This window comes from Coenobita brevimanus, chromosome 19, assembly GCF_032717465.1.
Source record: "Coenobita brevimanus isolate Jiangsu-jjx chromosome 19, ASM3271746v2, whole genome shotgun sequence".
NCBI classification, from domain to species: Eukaryota; Metazoa; Arthropoda; class Malacostraca; order Decapoda; family Coenobitidae; genus Coenobita; species Coenobita brevimanus.
Window position 1 is genome coordinate 23,716,028 of NC_136972.1, and position 20,052 is coordinate 23,736,079.

Genomic DNA, 20,052 nt, shown 5'->3' on the forward strand with positions numbered 1-20,052 from the left:
TTTCTCTCTCCATTTCGGAGTATGCTTTTCAAAACATTCGTCACCGTTTTCAAAAGTGACCGATTTAATGCACGTCACTAAGTGCTGTACTGAGCGATACTATTGTTTTTTTATTGTTCGTCCCTGCTCACTCGACCGTTAGAAAATGCGGCCTAGTGCTCCGCTTTTCTTTCCCACGACTTGGTCAGTCTAGTGTTTGTTGTGACGGAGGAAGGTCCTGTGCTCCAAGAAGTGTGAGAGGTCGCTAGCACCCAAGCTCCACTGAGACAGTTAATCCAGTCCTCCCACCCCCCGGGTGATACATAGCATTCATCGACTGGTATTTCCTTTTGTATAATCCGTTTTAAGAGCTTAGTTAAGGTGTTTTTTCCTAGGCGTAAGTATTTAGCTATTGCGTGAGTGAGTGAGTGCGTCTCATTGATTTGATTTGAAATGTAACGTTAAATTTATTTTTTTGTAATCAATAAATTTAACAGTTCTTTCTCTTGAGCTTAATGTGAGTAAACTCTTGTTTCATTTCTCCATAATTAAGCTTATTTCCCACATAGCTCCTAGCTTGCATACACGTTTTACTATTCATAACTGGTACTTAGACCAGTCTTGTTGTATTAACTTAAAATCCGTTGTGCCATAGGAGTTAATGCATCAGCAAGGACCTGATTATTATTATTAGTATTAGTTATTTATTGTCAGGGGTGAAGTAACTTTCTCCAGAGGCTAACAGTACAGTAATTCAGCAATTGTGAGTAATTAGTCTCTTCTGTGTACTGTTGAGAAACTTTATAAATTCTCGTTCTTAGAGAATCGTAGCAAGTCAGCGTAAAGTAATCGTTGCTTGATGTAGCAAGACAATCATTGTCTCTGCTCTTCAATATTATTGAATATATTATCAATTTAAATAACATTTAACCATTTATTTAAAAAAACACAGTGATATTATAAAAATACCGTGACAATTGGCGACCTCATTCCAGGATATTAACTCCTAGCTATAAAGCTACTCACAAGATAGTGCTCACTCATTCATATTTAGGTATTTATCATTAAAGTTTATAGGCACAAGTTTACTGGTGGTTACCGTTGATTTAGCAAGTGAATTTTTGCTTTATTAATCAATAGAGTACTTAACTCTAGTTTATTCTTGGTAACGCCAGACGATTTTATTCGCTCCTGGGAAGTCGGTGTACCCATTGTGTTATTATTGAGTCTTCCCAGTCATTTACATTTTTTATTTATTCTTTGCCAGTTAACTAGATAAGACTGGTCACCACTAGCTTGTGTCTGTATTCTTTATTTGTATTATTAGCATTCGTTTGCGAAGCAGTCAGTGCTCAGTTTCGTTTGCTTAATAAATTGGCGCCATGACAGCCAGTGCTTATGTACAGGAAGCCAAAGATATGGGTCTCACTGACCCAGAGAAAATACAGAGTTACGTTCTCTCACGGTTCAATTACGAGCAAGAACGTGAGAAAGACGCTCGTGAACGTGAGCGAGAACAGCGCGAATATGAGCGAGAACAGCGTGAACACGAACAAAAACAACGCGAGCTCGAGTTAGAAAAAGAGCGACAACAGCGCGAACACGAGCTAGTACAAGAGCGAGAACAGCGCGAATACGAGCGTGAACAACGAGACAAAGAACGAGAACATGAACTTGAAGTGCTGAAGCTCAAGCGAGATTCCTTGGCTTCAGACACGTCTGGTACAGTTGGTCCAAGCTCCACGAGCGTTCTCCCTGCACATGTCCTGGCGACCCCACGCATCAAGCATACAAGGAAAGCGAGCGAATCGAGCCGTACATAGCTCGTTTTGAGGACATGGCAGACTTATATCAACTGGATGAGGCAGCTAAGCGGCTTCAGTTCCTTAGCCTATTTGAGGGCCCTGCCCTCGATATTCTCCACAGAATTCGTGGAGACAATCTCACATATGAGATGATGAAAGCTGCACTCATTAAGGCGTATGGTCTCACAGTAGACGACGCCAAAGTTCAGTTCATGCGAGCTCGTCTCCAAGACAAGGAGACAGCTGTTCAGTTCCTTGATCGTCTCACAGCTTACTTAAATGAGTGGATGGAGAAAGATGAAACTCCTTCCAGCGTGAGGGGATAATTGACCTTATGCTGCGTACACAGCTAGAGAGGTCGTGGCCTGCTGAGCTCATAGCACAGCTTAAGATCTGCCAGGTGAAAGATGCCAGCCAAATGGCAGAGAAGGCTGACGCATTCTTTACTGCATACGGGTATAAAGCTCGTAAGCAAAACACCTGGAGCAGAAAAGATACTGCCATGTCTGGGAATTCGTCTCAGACTGAATCCCAGCACCAAGGCCGTTCTCAGAGTAATGGCCAAGGTCCAAAACCACAGAAGGACCAGGGGCAAAATACACAGCAGCCTGCTTGGAAGCGGTACAACAAGCACCCCAACCAGCAGCAGTTCCCCAAGCAGCAGCAGCAGCAATACAAGGACAAGCCACGTAACCCTCAGTCAGGTCAATTAGTGTATCGGAGGCAGGAGGCAAATGCAGCCTTCATTCCACAAGTACCCGGTGGTACCATCTCTACCAGTGTGGGTACTTCCCCACAGTTCACTAGTCCCACAGTGACAGTGAACCCCCTCCACAGATGGCCAATGTTCCATCTCCTTATAATTCTCAAGGCACAATGTTTGCCACATCAATTCAGCAGCCTCATGAGTGGCTAGCTGCTTCCTCCACAGGCCCCACCACAGGTGACAGTACTTTCCTTGTACAACCAGGGTTTGTGGAAGGCATTCCTGTGAAGGTCCTGAGAGACAATGGTTCCTCAGGTTGCTCTGTTAAGCAGAGTTTAGTTCGGCCTGAGCAGTATACAGGTCGACAGATCCATGCAAACCTTATTGATGGATCAGTGAGATTGTTCCCTGAGGCATGTATCCAGGTGGCATCTCCATTTTTCACTGGTACGACACTTGCAGTTGTCATGCCAGAACCTTTATTTGAACTCATCATCGGCAACATTCAAGGAGTCAAGGATAGTTGCTCCGATGATGATGCTACTCAGACTTCGGCTGCTGCGGTAACACGAGCCATGGCTGAGGCTCCAGATTGTGTCACCCCAGTGATCATTGAATCGCCGCAAGATCTGATGTGTAGCCGACTTGTTGTACAAGAACAACATTCTGACCCGACACTTGCTACCGTGTGGAACAAAAGGGTCGAGTGACAAAGTATTCACGGGGAGGTCGAGCCAAGTTCCTTCGTAAACAAGGACGGCTCTACCGTGAGTCACGAACACCCGAGGGCGAGGTTCGACTGCAGTTTGTCGTTCCCGCCAAGTACCGCCTAGCAGTGTTACAATGGGGTCATTGTTCAGCCTCAGGAGGTCACATGGGCAAAAGGAAGACCCAGGGCCGTATCCGAGCTGACTTTTTCTGGCCAGGGATGGGACGAGACATAGATAGTTTTGTCCGTTCTTGTAGTGTGTGCCAAAGTATCACCACTAATCAGGGACATGCCCTTCCTGTGCCATTTGTAACCACACCCATAATCTCTGAGACAGTTGAGAGACAGGGTAGTGGTGAAGTGGGTGCAGACCTGACGTCTCGCCCATTGGCCCCACAGGACACATTATGTCCAGGGCCTGTACATACATATTATGTATCGTAAGTTAAGGGGGAAGTTGAGAGGCGACTTGAGGCTATGGAAGACCCAAGTTTACATAAGGATTCTCAGCTTCCCGGTACTAATAGAAGTACTGTAGGTTAAGGGGGAAGTTAGAGAGAGAACTCCGCAGAGGCGACTCGAGGCTATGGAAGACCCGAGTTCGCACAAGGATTCTCAGCTCCCCGATACTAATATAAGTACTGTAGGTTAAGGGGGAAGTTCGAGAGAGAACTCCGCAGAGGCGACTTGAGGCTATGGAAGACCCAAGTTTGCACAAGGATTCTCAGCTCCCCGATACTAATATAAGCACTGTAGGTTAAGGGGGAAGTTCGAGAGAGAATTCCGCAGAGGCGACTTGAGGCTATGGAAGACCCAAGTTTGCACAAGGATTCTCAGCTTCCCAATATTAATATAAGAACTGTAGGTTAAGGCACAGGTTGAGGACCCGTGTGCAGTTCGAGGCTATGGAAGACCCGAGTTTGCACAAGGATTCTCAACTTGCCGACCATAATCGTGTGCTATAATTAATGGCGACCTCGAATGTACGTCGTAGCAATGACTGCTAGGCAGAGAGAGTAATTGTAACATGATAAAATTTTGTCTCATTGACACTTTTGATGCTCCACCTCAATTGGTTTTGCAGGTTCAGCAATGGGTGTAGCAGTTTTGATGTGCGGGCCAGCTGATCGTCTGCCGCCTCTTCTCTGCCTTCGTCGTCGCCATATTATTATTTACTGTGTCATTTTACACGTAGGTACAGTTACACTACAACTGTCACACCTACACCGTGTATTACATACACCACGCTACACAACAATTAGTTGTCAGTGTAAATGTACCGAATTTTCGCTCAGTTTGACCTGAGTACAGGATTTTCACCGTCGTCACGGAGTTTTTCCCTCAAGCTTGCTTCTATTAACGTAAATACGAGGTTTTTTCGCTCACTGGCGACTGCGACTTTCTCCTGTAGCAGGATAGCACACACACCACAGTGTGAATCTTGTGTGAATGACTTAGGATGTGTACATATATATATATATCCACAAATTTTTTCCCATAAGGAAAAAATTTAATTTTGTAGGGGCATAATGTCACGAATCAATTCGCGACATTTCCCTTTTGTGAGAAGCCACGAACTATTAGTGGAAAACTCACTGTGTATCGCTCAGTTAACCGTTTCTCTCTCCATTTCGGAGTATGCTTTTCAAAACATTCGTCACCGTTTTCAAAAGTGACCGATTTAATGCACGTCACTAAGTGCTGTACTGAGCGATACTATTGTTTTTTTATTGTTCGTCCCTGCTCACTCGACCGTTAGAAAATGCGGCCTAGTGCTCCGCTTTTCTTTCCCACGACTTGGTCAGTCTAGTGTTTGTTGTGACGGAGGAAGGTCCTGTGCTCCAAGAAGTGTGAGAGGTCGCTAGCACCCAAGCTCCACTGAGACAGTTAATCCAGTCCTCCCACCCCCCGGGTGATACATAGCATTCATCGACTGGTATTTCCTTTTGTATAATCCGTTTTAAGAGCTTAGTTAAGGTGTTTTTTCCTAGGCGTAAGTATTTAGCTATTGCGTGAGTGAGTGAGCGCGTCTCATTGATTTGATTTGAAATGTAACGTTAAATTTATTTTTTTGTAATCAATAAATTTAACAGTTCTTTCTCTTGAGCTTAATGTGAGTAAACTCTTGTTTCATTTCTCCATAATTAAGCTTATTTCCCACATAGCTCCTAGCTTGCATACACGTTTTACTATTCATAACTGGTACTTAGACCAGTCTTGTATTAACTTAAAATCCGTTGTGCCATAGGAGTTAATGCATCAGCAAGGACCTGATTATTATTATTAGTATTAGTTATTTATTGTCAGGGGTGAAGTAACTTTCTCCAGAGGCTAACAGTACAGTAATTCAGCAATTGTGAGTAATTAGTCTCTTCTGTGTACTGTTGAGAAACTTTATAAATTCTCGTTCTTAGAGAATCGTAGCAAGTCAGCGTAAAGTAATCGTTGCTTGATGTAGCAAGACAATCATTGTCTCTGCTCTTCAATATTATTGAATATATTATCAATTTAAATAACATTTAACCATTTATTTAAAAAAACACAGTGATATTATAAAAATACCGTGACAATTGGCGACCTCATTCCAGGATATTAACTCCTAGCTATAAAGCTACTCACAAGATAGTGCTCACTCATTCATATTTAGGTATTTATCATTAAAGTTTATAGGCACAAGTTTACTGGTGGTTACCGTTGATTTAGCAAGTGAATTTTTGCTTTATTAATCAATAGAGTACTTAACTCTAGTTTATTCTTGGTAACGCCAGACGATTTTATTCGCTCCTGGGAAGTCGGTGTACCCATTGTGTTATTATTGAGTCTTCCCAGTCATTTACATTTTTTATTTATTCTTTGCCAGTTAACTAGATAAGACTGGTCACCACTAGCTTGTGTCTGTATTCTTTATTTGTATTATTAGCATTCGTTTGCGAAGCAGTCAGTGCTCAGTTTCGTTTGCTTAATAAATTGGCGCCATGACAGCCAGTGCTTATGTACAGGAAGCCAAAGATATGGGTCTCACTGACCCAGAGAAAATACAGAGTTACGTTCTCTCACGGTTCAATTACGAGCAAGAACGTGAGAAAGACGCTCGTGAACGTGAGCGAGAACAGCGCGAATATGAGCGAGAACAGCGTGAACACGAACAAAAACAACGCGAGCTCGAGTTAGAAAAAGAGCGACAACAGCGCGAACACGAGCTAGTACAAGAGCGAGAACAGCGCGAATACGAGCGTGAACAACGAGACAAAGAACGAGAACATGAACTTGAAGTGCTGAAGCTCAAGCGAGATTCCTTGGCTTCAGACACGTCTGGTACAGTTGGTCCAAGCTCCACGAGCGTTCTCCCTGCACATGTCCTGGCGACCCCACGCATCAAGCATACAAGGAAAGCGAGCGAATCGAGCCGTACATAGCTCGTTTTGAGGACATGGCAGACTTATATCAACTGGATGAGGCAGCTAAGCGGCTTCAGTTCCTTAGCCTATTTGAGGGCCCTGCCCTCGATATTCTCCACAGAATTCGTGGAGACAATCTCACATATGAGATGATGAAAGCTGCACTCATTAAGGCGTATGGTCTCACAGTAGACGACGCCAAAGTTCAGTTCATGCGAGCTCGTCTCCAAGACAAGGAGACAGCTGTTCAGTTCCTTGATCGTCTCACAGCTTACTTAAATGAGTGGATGGAGAAAGATGAAACTCCTTCCAGCGTGAGGGGATAATTGACCTTATGCTGCGTACACAGCTAGAGAGGTCGTGGCCTGCTGAGCTCATAGCACAGCTTAAGATCTGCCAGGTGAAAGATGCCAGCCAAATGGCAGAGAAGGCTGACGCATTCTTTACTGCATACGGGTATAAAGCTCGTAAGCAAAACACCTGGAGCAGAAAAGATACTGCCATGTCTGGGAATTCGTCTCAGACTGAATCCCAGCACCAAGGCCGTTCTCAGAGTAATGGCCAAGGTCCAAAACCACAGAAGGACCAGGGGCAAAATACACAGCAGCCTGCTTGGAAGCGGTACAACAAGCACCCCAACCAGCAGCAGTTCCCCAAGCAGCAGCAGCAGCAATACAAGGACAAGCCACGTAACCCTCAGTCAGGTCAATTAGTGTATCGGAGGCAGGAGGCAAATGCAGCCTTCATTCCACAAGTACCCGGTGGTACCATCTCTACCAGTGTGGGTACTTCCCCACAGTTCACTAGTCCCACAGTGACAGTGAACCCCCCTCCACAGATGGCCAATGTTCCATCTCCTTATAATTCTCAAGGCACAATGTTTGCCACATCAATTCAGCAGCCTCATGAGTGGCTAGCTGCTTCCTCCACAGGCCCCACCACAGGTGACAGTACTTTCCTTGTACAACCAGGGTTTGTGGAAGGCATTCCTGTGAAGGTCCTGAGAGACAATGGTTCCTCAGGTTGCTCTGTTAAGCAGAGTTTAGTTCGGCCTGAGCAGTATACAGGTCGACAGATCCATGCAAACCTTATTGATGGATCAGTGAGATTGTTCCCTGAGGCATGTATCCAGGTGGCATCTCCATTTTTCACTGGTACGACACTTGCAGTTGTCATGCCAGAACCTTTATTTGAACTCATCATCGGCAACATTCAAGGAGTCAAGGATAGTTGCTCCGATGATGATGCTACTCAGACTTCGGCTGCTGCGGTAACACGAGCCATGGCTGAGGCTCCAGATTGTGTCACCCCAGTGATCATTGAATCGCCGCAAGATCTGATGTGTAGCCGACTTGTTGTACAAGAACAACATTCTGACCCGACACTTGCTACCGTGTGGAACAAAAGGGTCGAGTGACAAAGTATTCACGGGGAGGTCGAGCCAAGTTCCTTCGTAAACAAGGACGGCTCTACCGTGAGTCACGAACACCCGAGGGCGAGGTTCGACTGCAGTTTGTCGTTCCCGCCAAGTACCGCCTAGCAGTGTTACAATGGGGTCATTGTTCAGCCTCAGGAGGTCACATGGGCAAAAGGAAGACCCAGGGCCGTATCCGAGCTGACTTTTTCTGGCCAGGGATGGGACGAGACATAGATAGTTTTGTCCGTTCTTGTAGTGTGTGCCAAAGTATCACCACTAATCAGGGACATGCCCTTCCTGTGCCATTTGTAACCACACCCATAATCTCTGAGACAGTTGAGAGACAGGGTAGTGGTGAAGTGGGTGCAGACCTGACGTCTCGCCCATTGGCCCCACAGGACACATTATGTCCAGGGCCTGTACATACATATTATGTATCGTAAGTTAAGGGGGAAGTTGAGAGGCGACTTGAGGCTATGGAAGACCCAAGTTTACATAAGGATTCTCAGCTTCCCGGTACTAATAGAAGTACTGTAGGTTAAGGGGGAAGTTAGAGAGAGAACTCCGCAGAGGCGACTCGAGGCTATGGAAGACCCGAGTTCGCACAAGGATTCTCAGCTCCCCGATACTAATATAAGTACTGTAGGTTAAGGGGGAAGTTCGAGAGAGAACTCCGCAGAGGCGACTTGAGGCTATGGAAGACCCAAGTTTGCACAAGGATTCTCAGCTCCCCGATACTAATATAAGCACTGTAGGTTAAGGGGGAAGTTCGAGAGAGAACTCCGCAGAGGCGACTTGAGGCTATGGAAGACCCAAGTTTGCACAAGGATTCTCAGCTTCCCAATATTAATATAAGAACTGTAGGTTAAGGCACAGGTTGAGGACCCGTGTGCAGTTCGAGGCTATGGAAGACCCGAGTTTGCACAAGGATTCTCAACTTGCCGACCATAATCGTGTGCTATAATTAATGGCGACCTCGAATGTACGTCGTAGCAATGACTGCTAGGCAAAGAGAGTAATTGTAACATGATAAAATTTTGTCTCATTGACACTTTTGATGCTCCACCTCAATTGGTTTTGCAGGTTCAGCAATGGGTGTAGCAGTTTTGATGTGCGGGCCAGCTGATCGTCTGCCGCCTCTTCTCTGCCTTCGTCGTCGCCATATTATTATTTACTGTGTCATTTTACACGCAGGTACAGTTACACTACAACTGTCACACCTACACCGTGTATTACATACACCACGCTACACAACAATTAGTTGTCAGTGTAAATGTACCGAATTTTCGCTCAGTTTGACCTGAGTACAGGATTTTCACCATCGTCACGGAGTTTTTCCCTCAAGCTTGCTTCTATTAACGTAAATACGAGGTTTTTTCGCTCACTGGCGACTGCGACTTTCTCCTGTAGCAGGATAGCACACACACCACAGTGTGAATCTTGTGTGAATGACTTAGGATGTGTACATATATATATATATCCACAAATTTTTTCCCATAAGGAAGAAATTTAATTTTGTAGGGGCATAATGTCACGAATCAATTCGCGACATTTCCCTTTTGTGAGAAGCCACAAACTATTAGTGGAAAACTCACTGTGTATCACTCAGTTAACCGTTTCTCTCTCCATTTCGGAGTATGCTTTTCAAAACATTCGTCACCGTTTTCAAAAGTGACCGATTTAATGCACGTCACTAAGTGCTGTACTGAGCGATACTATTGTTTTTTTATTGTTCGTCCCTGCTCACTCGACCGTTAGAAAAAGCGGCCTAGTGCTCCGCTTTTCTTTCCCACGACTTGGTCAGTCTAGTGTTTGTTGTGACGGAGGAAGGTCCTGTGCTCCAAGAAGTGTGAGAGGTCGCTAGCACCCAAGCTCCACTGAGACAGTTAATCCAGTCCTCCCACCCCCCGGGTGATACATAGCATTCATCGACTGGTATTTCCTTTTGTATAATCCTAGTTTTAAGAGCTTAGTTAAGGTGTTTTTTCCTAGGCGTAAGTATTTAGCTATTGCGTGAGTGAGTGAGTGCGTCTCATTGATTTGATTTGAAATGTAACGTTAAATTTATTTTTTTGTAATCAATAAATTTAACAGTTCTTTCTCTTGAGCTTAATGTGAGTAAACTCTTGTTTCATTTCTCCATAATTAAGCTTATTTCCCACATAGCTCCTAGCTTGCATACACGTTTTACTATTCATAACTGGTACTTAGACCAGTCTTGTTGTATTAACTTAAAATCCGTTGTGCCATAGGAGTTAATGCATCAGCAAGGACCTGATTATTATTATTAGTATTAGTTATTTATTGTCAGGGGTGAAGTAACTTTCTCCAGAGGCTAACAGTACAGTAATTCAGCAATTGTGAGTAATTAGTCTCTGCTGTGTACTGTTGAGAAAGTTTATAAATTCTCGTTCTTGGAGAATCGTAGCAAGTCAGCGTAAAGTAATCGTTGCTTGATGTAGCAAGACAATCATTGTCTCTGCTTTTCAATATTATTGAATATTATTATCAATTTAAATAACATTTAACCATTTATTTAAAAAAACACAGTGATATAAAAACCCCGTGACAGTTATTATCACGTGTTTGAAGTGGTCAACAAAGACAAGTGTGGACTGATGAAGCTTTTGCTCATAAGTGACCCTTTCCTGGCTAAAGAACCAGCCTCCCATCGGGGAACATGGCTTTGTCATCGAGATTGACGAGACATTTTTTGTGAGGGCAAAATATGATCATGGGAGAGACCTAAGGGACGTGTGGCTTTTTGGAGGGATTGAAAGGGTCGGAAAAAGGTTTTTCTTGGTGCCTTTAGTGAAGGGGAATCAAGTACCTGACAGGAGTGCTGCAACCCTTGTACCCATTATCAAAAAATTCATTCGGCCAGGTAGCCTCGTTAACAGTGACAGTTGGGCTGCCAATCGACGGTTGGCGGACGAGGGGTACACGCATCGTGTGATTAACCACAAGGAGGCATTTGTGGACCCAGACGACCCTACCATCAATATGCAGACCACTGAAAGACTGTGGCGTGACGTAAAGGAGTGGTCTAAGCATCCTGGACTATGGATTGAATATTTTGAACAGTACTTCTCTAGGTATCTGTTTCTTCACGCGAACCCTGAGCAAACGTTATCCCACTTCCTTATTGCTGCAGCCGCACTGTACCCGCCACAGTCAGATCAGCCACGTGAACGACCTGGTGCTGTTGCCGCTATTCCAACTGGCCTACCCCCGGAAGACGACGACGACCCAGACGACCCTCGTCCTGGACCATCATATCTCTAGGGTAAGCGTTCCCCTAGGATAGGTTAGGTATGTTGGGTTTAGTTTGGTTAGGTTTAGTGTGTTTGGTGAGGTTACGTTACATACTCCCCTAAGATAGGTTAGGTATGTTGGGTTAGGTTTGGTTAGTTTTATTGTGTTCGGTGAGGTTACGTTAGGTCTGTTTCGTTTGGTTTGGTCTGTTCGGTTACGTTTACGGGTGGTGCAGTATATTTTTCTGGTGGTTTTTGATGCGAGTTCAGTTGTTTTTTACTTCATTTTTCCCGGAAAATGCTTCATTTTCACCTACTTGTCCAATCAAATTCAATGTTTGTAAACCAGGGACAATGAGGCATTTCCAACAAAAATGAAAGTCAGAAACATTTGAATCGCATCAAAAACTGCCAGAAAAATATATTGCACTACGTGGGGGGTGTATTGTCCACTTGTAAAAATTTACCCAATAGTTTGACAACTGTCACTGAAATCAGGCAACTTAGGCTCTGCAGCTTCTAATGCAAATTCTTAATCTGATATGTTTTTTTTTTTTTTTTTTTTTTTTTTTTTTTTTGGTGACATGAAACTAGAAATGGTAAGCTTTTGGATGTAAGGGAAGCCTCAGCTGCAAAATGCAGAACTTGATACTCAATGTTAAAGCGGGAAATGCAAAAGGTAAACCCCACGGGGAGATGTTGGCCCAAGTTAAATTCTGTAATTTCAAGTGGTTGCAAGTTTCGTAACACATTCTTATAATTTGGTATGGAAATATATTTAGGTTCTTCATCTTGGTGAGGAAGTGGAGAGAACAGCAGTAATGGCAGGTGGCTTGAATTTGAAGTGCCAGGGTGAGTGACAAGAAATGATTAACCATTGTACCTATAAAATGATCTTATCTACTTCCAAGGCATGGGAGGTTGAGACTTTTTCTCTTGTGTGGCTCCAATCTCTCGGTCATCTTGAGGCGTATTATACATAAAGATAATAAGCTCTTATTTCTACAGAGAAATATTGTTACGGCAGGAGGAAGAATGAGGCAGCGCGCGGGACATGGAGGGGAGCAGCTTCTGGGACAGGGAAGAGGCGCACGGGAAAGTGAGTGGCTCAACCGCCTTTCCCGCACGCCACCTCCTTCCTCCCTCCATTTGACAAACCTCTTCCTCCCTTTTCCCACCAAAACTGAACATTTCCCTGCCGATATAGCTTGGATTTCCAATTACACCTGATTATGCTAGCTGATGTTTTCCAAACTGAGTTACACATTTCAAATCTTCCATTCCCATGGTGTCTAAAATGCCCCCCGTGCCCTGCTACCCTACGTGTAGCGCTACCCAATTACGGAAGCGGTGTCCCGGGGTCGGTACCTTGCCGCAACGGACGGGCGAACTTAGTCGTCTTCCGTACAGGCAGACACTCGGCTCCAGCCGGGGCATGTACCAGGGTAGAGAATTCCCTGCAGGTAGGATCTGTCCGTATTGGAGAGAGTGTGGCCTCTGCGCCCCTCACTCCGGCTTGTCTCCTACTACGGGAGGAACACCACGCCGGCGGTACCTTGCCACGGTGAAAGGGCGACCTCGATCACCCTATAGGTGTCCCCCGTACGCCGGGCAAGTTCACGGCTACAGCCAAGGTGCACAATAGGGGAAGGAGAGCCCCAGCTCAGGCCTACAGACACACTCAAGGGACCACGAGTAGCGTGAGTCTTCCTTTAGCCTCTTTCCCTTCGGAGAGCCCTTCGTCGCCATCAGGGCTTATAGGCCCAGAGGAGGCACTAGAGTGGTGGCAAGGCCCGATATCAGACCTACCGCCCACACCCAGGAGTTCTTTGACCCTGCCTGAGCCCCACAGGAGACGCTGCCGCAGTCCAGCCCTGACGGCGCCTCTCCCCCTGAGCACCCGCAGTCCCAGGACGCCCAGGCCCGCCGCCGCAGTCTACAATGAAGGCGATCCAGGCTCCCTCACTCCCCGGAGGCAGAGGAAACAGGCCCGACTGCTCCGGCTGTTCGGCCCTAGTCCCGAGGGCCACCGATCAGGTCGAGGCCCCCAGACCACAGGGCCTCCCTGCACCCCACCGGCGCGGCCCTAGTACAGGAGCCGCCCCTCAGGTCGAGGCCCCAGACAGGTGAGCCTCCCTGACAGTAAGTGAAACAGTGAACTAGTAAACCCAGGAAACAAGGGGAAAGACAGTGACAGTGATCCAGAGTACAGTGACAGTGCTTACACGGAAAATATATTAAAAAGTGGCCCAATAGAAACTCGTGCCATCAGGGTAAGAAGTGTATTTTAGCAAATAATTCAGTCCCTCCCCGCATCAAGGAACCAGGGGGTTTTCTGTGAGTCTAGAGGTAGGTGCGCGGACGAGTTGAAAGATAAGTGTACGTGTCCCCGTGACCAGGTGACAGTGTCGAGTGTCGCTATCCGCACCCTACCTCTATTATGGTAATATCCTCGAAACAGACTCCCAATCTCAGTATTCTTAAAGTGAACAACCCCAGTTTATTATTATCCTGAAGCGACATAATAATTCCATACAATTAATTAAAGTGAACAACCCCATTTGCATAATTACCCTCCAAGTGACATTAAAGAATACCCGCGATCTCACTGTGCAATAGTGATAATATATGTGATCATTCTGTGAAGCCGAGTGTAATCCTGTATCTCTGTTCCTCTATATGCTAAATATCATTGTATGTACACTGTTATGAGTAGGACCTAAGTAATAGATGTGATACGGTATACTGCCTGTTTTTATGTCCTGTTCCTTTGTTAGTGCTTTACATCCGGTCTAGAAAAAGGACCCCGTTTCAGTAGCTCGTGTTTTTACGACGTGAAGTCGCCTTAAAAACACAGCATTACACTGGTGGCAAGCGGTGGTTCTGGATCCGAGTAAAGCACGGAGGAACGAAGAAAGGAAACTTACACAATGGCAGCCAAACCACACATCCAATTGCCGAGGTTTAACCCGGACCAGTGCGACATAGAAATATATTTAGATATGGTCAAACCCCTCCTAGACATAGGGTTCGACTCAGACAGAGAAAAGATTGCAGTCACACTACCTAACCTGGGGAAAATAAACACCACTGTCACTCCCAAAATCGTCCCGAGACTAAAATGGGATCAATTCAAACAAATTGTGAAACAGGTGGCGACACCGTCTCGGGGCACAGCTGTAGCCTTGTCGGAACTAGACGCCCTCACATACGACGGAATCCTCGATGACACCTTCATCCAGGCTAGGCAGCTCGTCACCGCTGCGTACCCGGGCACAGACGCAAAAACCCGGGAACAACTCATATTCCACAAACTCCTCAGGATCCTCCCCGATTTCATTAAAAACCACTTCATAATACATGAACCGACGGGAGACCTGGATAAGCAAATCAACTTAATAAGGCGCCTTCTAACCGTCCACTCCTCCCCCAAATGCATCGGCATCATCAACCATTTCCCCACGGATCTCATCCCTGTAAATCCTTGGAAATTTACTCCTTGCTGCCCTGAGTGCCCAATCCACGACATTCGTGAGCAGCTAAAAGCTGCCCGGGGCAGCAAAACAAAACAAGAGCGCCCACAAGCCTCCCCACCATACGCCGATTGCCCCAAGCCTCAAAGAAGAAAAGTGAAACGAGGAAGTCACAGAAGGCGCCCCCCCACTGCCCCCACATCTCACCGTAATGACGGGGGCCACCTCACATCTCCCCCAGATGATGACAGGGGAAAACGTCATCTTTCCATTTCCTCTCCTCCCACTATCTCTTCTATTTTGCCCTCCCCTATTCCTACCACTATTCCTAACCCTCCCACCTCACACACCACTTTCTCCACTGCTACTGCCTCCCCCCTTCCTATTCCTCCCCAACACAAAGCCTCCCTCCCCCTTCGCAGGCCTCCTAGAACCCTTACCCCATCTTTCCCAAACCCTCTTCCCAAAACTGCCTCCTCCTGTCTACTCCCTCCCACCTACCACCCCGCACCACCCACCACCACCACATCCCCGCCACTCATTTTTCCCACCTACACAGCCTCTCTTCCCTCGCTCACTTCCCCCACCCCACCCTCAACCTCACCATACCCACAAACCCCTTCCCCCACGTCACCCTTGCCTGACCCACCACCACCTTCCTCCGATTCTGATCCTTCACCAACCACCCCACCTCCTCCAACCCGCCACTCTCAATCACCACCCGCTACGCCCGCCACCAACACCTTACAACCAGAAACAAAAATTGAGAGAGTGCTATGGCGCCGCCACGACCGCCCACCTGTCAGAATCCAAGGGACCCAACACCTTCTCCGACTCCTATGCCGGACCAACCATCCATCCTCCCTCCGGCTCACTCTCAACCCCCATCAGGAGCCTAACACCTTCACCACCCACTGGGTCAGCCTCACCCAACACCTCACCCCGGCCTACCAGACTTCCACCTCCACAACCTACCACCTCCAGTCACGGGCCGTGACTTCAACAACGCGGAGGGTGGTAAAATGCCCGCCATGCCCGCCACAGGACCTCCCACCTCACCACCCCCCACACCACCACCGAGCCGCCACCCCACCACCACCCCAGGAGGACACACCGGTGAGGTTAGTGACCCCGGGCAAGAGGGCCATCAGGGCATCACGGCCCTGAGCCCCTATTCCCCGCAAGTGCCCCAACCCCAGGTGATCAGGGGAACCGAACTACTGTGCGGGCGGGGTAGTGATCGTCAGACCAAGGGTGGGACTGAAAAGAATTCAGTCCCAGGTAACACTGTATGGACGGTCTTGTTACACCCTCTAGGGCAGGAGGCCCAAGGGCAGGAGGCCCAAGGCTACGGCCTAAATAAAGAGAGATTGATAGACATAGACTACGGCCTAACAGAGTGTGCAAAGGGGAAGGAGACCCCAGGCTCCGGCCTTAACACACTAAGGAGAGAGAGTTGCCTTTGTGCATCCCTCTCCAGTTGCTCTTCGGCTACGGCCAGAATACGGTCCAGGGTAGAGAGACCCTGCTACCCTACGTGTAGCGCTACCCAATTACGGAAGCGGCGTCCCGGGATCGGTACCTTGCCGCAACGGACGGGCGAACCAGTTCGCCCGTTAGTCGTCTTCCGTACGGGCAGACACTCGGCTCCGGCCAGGGCACGTACCAGGGTAGAGAATTCCCTGCAGGTAGGATCTGTCCGTATTGGAGAGAGTGTGGCCTCTGCGCCCCTCACTCCGGCTTGTCTCCTACTACGGGAGGAACACCACGCCGGCGGTACCTTGCCACGGCGAAAGGGCGACCTTGATCACCCTATAGGTGTCCCCCGTACGCCGGGCAAGTTCACGGTTACAGCCAAGGTGCACAATAGGGGAAGGAGAGCCCCAGCTCAGGCCTACAGACACACTCAAGGGACCACGAGTAGCGTGAGTCTTCCTTTAGCCTCTTTCCCTTCGGGGAGCCCTTCGTCGCCATCCGGGCTTATAGGCCCGGAGGAGGCACTAGAGTGGTGGCAAGGCCCGATATCGGACCTACCGCCCACACCCGGGAGTTCTTTGACCCTGCCTGAGCCCCACAGGAGACACCGCCGCAGTCCAGCCCTGACGGCGCCTCTCCCCCTGAGCACCCGCAGTCCCAGGACGCCCAGGCCTGCCGCCGCAGTCTACAATGAAGGTGATCCAGGCTCCCTCACTCCCCGGAGACAGAGGAAACAGGCCCGACTGCTCCGGCTGTTCGGCCCTAGTCCCGAGGGCCACCGATCAGGTCGAGGCCCCCAGACCACAGGGCCTCCCTGCACCCCACCGGCGCGGCCCTAGTACAGGAGCCGCCCCTCAGGTCGAGGCCCCAGACAGGTGAGCCTCCCTGACAGTAAGTGAAACAGTGAACTATAGTAGGACTCGCGCGCGCTCGCGGCCGTGGCGCGGCCCTCACCTGTGTACAGTGTTGCCACGTTTTCTATACCGTTATCTCTCTCTCTCTCTCTCTCTCCTGGCGGGAAATGTGAGCCACCTTGAGTACTTTTGATTCTTTTATAAGTTATGTATAATTGTGCTTTCATTTGTTAATTTGGTTTTGTTATATTTAGTAGTAGATGGAGTGTCAAAGTTACTGTCTGCTGAGAGGTTTGTTACGTTACTGATTCATACACCCCGACGTAGTGGTCCAGGGGGGAGGGGAAGTGTGAAGGGGGATTTGACCTGAGACACCCAGGAGGGATTAAGAAGGGAGGAGAGGGGAAGGGGGGGCTGGATTCACCTACCACGTGGTCAGTATTAGAAGAGAAAGAGAGAGAGAGAGAAATTACGTGTATAGATATATGTGCATCAATAGGAACAATGTATATCAGTGTGTGCAGTATGTACAAAGGAACAAATGAATACAAAGACGGCAGTGACAGACCTCTCTCTCTCTCTCCCCCCTCCCCCTCTCTCTCTCTCTCTCTCTCTCTCTCTCCTGGCGGGAAATGTGAGCCACCCTGAGTACTTTTGATTCTTTTATAAGTTATTTATAATTGTGCTTTCATTTGTTAATTTGGTTTTGTTATATTAAGTGATGCCGACAATGCATTCAATGCATGCCTCTCTCTCTCTCTCTCCCTCTCCCTCTCTCTCTCTCTCTCTTGGGACATTGAATCTCCTCATTCTCCCTTGGGACATTTATTTTAAGCCAGATGGATGTGTAAGTATTGCCACTCACAAGAATTACATGAATTATTTCTTTTATTTTGGATATTGGCATATTTCTTCTTTTTTCAGGTTCATTATCTTATATCCATAACTGTGATATTATTACCCACCCTAAAACTACGCTAAAAACCAATAAAAGTGACTACAATATCTTTTAGCAACACTGTACAATATGTGTGCCATGTTTCTGTGTTACTGTATAAATATTTTATGCATAATAAGATTACTGTTGATTCATCCATCAAAATACACAAGTGTAAGTTTTATTCATCTGAATTTATCGAATTTGTGATGCCTTGTACATAAATAGCTTCCGTTTCACATCGCAAGTTGGGGAAACGTGGCACCATTGCCCACAGGTGCTGGCCACACCCCCGCCGCAAACAGGCGGGAATCCGACTATAGTACCCAGGAAGCAAGGGGAAAGACAGTGACAGTGACAGTGATCCAGAGTACAGTGACAGTGCTTACACGGAAAATATATTAAACAGTGGCCCAATAGAAACTCGTGCCATCAGGGTAAGAAGCGTATTTTAGCAAATAATTCAGTCCCTCCCCGCATCAAGGAACCAGGGGGTTTTCTGTGAGTCTAGAGGTAGGTGCGCGGGCGAGTTGAAAGATAAGTGTACGTGTCCCCGTGACCAGGTGACAGTGTCGAGTGTCGCTATCCGCACCCTACCTCTATTATGGTAATATCCTCGAAACAGACTCCCAATCTCAGTATTCTTAAAGTGAACAACCCCAGTTTATTATTATCCTGAAGTGACATAATAATTCCATACAATTAATTAAAGTGAACAACCCCATTTGCATAATTACCCTCCAAGTGACATTAAAGAATACCCGCGATCTCCCTGCGCAATAGTGATAATATATGTGATCATTCTGTGAAGCCGAGTGTAATCCTGTATCTCTGTTCCTCTATATGCTAAATATCATTGTATGTACAGACGTCGGAATAAGTTCGTTTCCTTTTCTGTGAACTAAGGCGTTTGTAACACTGCTCGATGGAGAGCTTCCCCCTCCTCCTCCCTTCCTAATAGTCCCACACTCCCCCCAACCCCCCCACTTTTCTCTCTGACCCCATAACCCCACCCGGTACCCTCCATACTCTCGCTCACAGCCACCTAGGGGTTTCTGTACTTCAAGCACCTCTCTAATTACGTGTAGTCCGAACAACTAATTAAGAAATAATACAGTATATACATAAACCAAGTTAGGAAAACTTTACTACACGGAGAGAGAGAGAGAGAGAGAGAGAGAGAGTTAAAAGACAGGGAGCGACAGGCGGAGAGGGAGTGCGAGTGGAAAAATGAGAAATAAGAGGGCAGTTACGGAGAAAATAAAAAGGGGAGAGGCAAGCAGAGAACAACTAGAATTAAGAAATGAGAGAGTGATAAAAAGAGACAGTGAGAGGTGAAATGAGATACAAGCAGTGTGAAAGGGAAAGAGAAAAAGGGTGATGTGAATCGGAAGGCTGGGAGACAGGGATGCAGAGACAAAAGGGGTGACAGCTTAGAGAAAATGGGAATGGAGCAAACATAGAAATAGGGATAAGAAAAGGAGAAAGTGGAAAAGAGAGTTACGGAACGGAACACTGAGAACGATATGAGAAAAATTAGAAAAGGAGGCAAGGTAACAGTGAGGAGGAAGAAAGTGTGTTATTATGACAACGACTCAGTGAAAGAACTAAGCAGGATAAGACGAAGGCACTGAGACTGAGTAGAACAAATGACATTCAAAGAAAAGGGAGGGAGAGAAATAGAGAAATTTGCGGAGAAAGTTGAGGTTAAGGGTGGGAAGAAAATAGGTTAATTTTTAAGGCAAGAATGGGAAAGGGGATGTTAAGAAGGGAAGACAAGGGGAGGGAGAGGGAGGGAGGAAGGGAAGGAAAGACAGTGGGAAGAGTGGAATGAAAGAAGAGATTTCAGGTGACAGGGACAGACGGAGAGAGGAGAGAGAAAAAGGAGCATGCAGTTATTACTGGAGAAAGAAAGCAGTGAAGGAAATGGGTTTAGTACAAGTAAAGAAATACGAAGAGAGTAATGGAGAAAAAAAGGTAACACGTGACAAATGAAAAAAAGTAAGACAAAGTTGTGACAGGGAGGGAGAAAGAAGAGTGAGGT